The sequence below is a fragment of the Sphaeramia orbicularis genome, chromosome 7, assembly GCF_902148855.1.
Source record: "Sphaeramia orbicularis chromosome 7, fSphaOr1.1, whole genome shotgun sequence".
NCBI classification, from domain to species: domain Eukaryota; kingdom Metazoa; phylum Chordata; class Actinopteri; order Kurtiformes; family Apogonidae; genus Sphaeramia; species Sphaeramia orbicularis.
The window spans coordinates 24,177,129-24,178,729 of NC_043963.1; positions in this window are offsets into that span (position 1 = coordinate 24,177,129).

The window sequence follows — 1,601 nt, forward strand, 5'->3', positions numbered from 1 at the left end:
GTTTGCAACAAGATTGTGGTGTTCTATCCATGTGACTTGGTTAAATAATAGAGGTGCTATAAACCAGAACTAGTTTTTCTGTTTTTTTCCTTTCTTCAGATTTATGGAGGTTTGCTGCCAAGACTGAAAACAATAATTTCCATTTTGTACTTGTCAAGTGTCAGTGAATTGTGGGAAATCCCAAGATTCCATTGTGATAAGTGCTGCTAAAAGTATTCAGTTTGCAAAGATATTCAAACAGGAACTGTTGTGTTAATTATCTGAATTGCTTACATTAGTCTACTTTAGCACCACTTGCAAACGGACCCTGGGACTTGTGGACTTTACAAAATGTGAGTGAGGAATAACTCAATGACATCTTGTTTTCTGCATTTTATCTTGAAAACTCCAGGTCTGAATTTTTTTTAATTTTTTTTTTTTTGGGGGGGGGGGGGGGGCTTGCCTTTTAGGTCCTCGACCCATTATTTCATACAGTAATTCCTAAGAACTTGAGGAGTTTCAGAAAATTACAGCTGATGGAGTAGAAATTTCTGACCTTTTTCATATCTGCGAACGACCTGCCCTCTTATCTTCCCCAGTATATGTTTAAAGGTAAAATGGAAAACGATCATTGATAATAAAATGCACCCAGTCCCTGACACCTTCAGCGAACTGTTCAAAATGACACACTAAAGTCTATTGTGTTTCAATGTAACAACAAAATTACATTATATTTTGTTAAACTTTCAAAAGTACCAAGACCTAATTGCTGTGTCTTAGCTTCTTTTGATAGTTTATGTATGACTTACTATTAACTCAGAAGGTTTCCAGAGTTCAAGTTGATTTAAAGCAAAAGTGGAACTGGGAGACACTGGTGGATGACCTAATGTGCTGTTCATAGTAGATAGTGTTATCTTACCATCAAGTACCTTTCAGTAATGCATAGTAAAACATAGTATTCAACCTTCCTCTCCCACTCTCTAGTTTCAGAGAGCCATATCTGATGTCTTGGGAACATTGTGACATTTAGCCCATCTGCCCTCTGCATCACACCACCGGCTTCTTTACATTCACTCTACTATTCATGCTTCATTTCGACAGGGAACACCCCAATCAGCTCAGTGCAAATGATAACCCAACATGCATCCAACAGCTGATACACCTAGTGTTATTTGCATGTGAATCCCAGTTTGACGCTGGCATAATCAACAGTGTCATCACATGCACATGCCAGTGCATTTTTTTCAAGCTACTTCCCTAAAACATGCGTCACTAACAGGGAAACCTCACTGCAATGCAAACACAACCACAACACATGTGGAAGGGGGGGAATCCCTTGGATATGAGTATATTGCGAGCACTGTGCGAGCCCACCACACAGTGGCTTCATGTAAAATGTCTGGAGTTCCCCATATCTTACAAACTGATCCACGTTTCATCAACTAATTCTTTCTAAAGGATTTTGCAGTTTTTCTGCTATCAGATACTGACCATGCAAAAAAAATCAACCATATATGCACATCATTTGGCTCTTGCTGCTTTTATAAGCAGAATTTAAAAAAAAAACAAAAAAAGACATCCAGCTTTTAAATCATAACAATAATGTGCATCATAGCAAAACA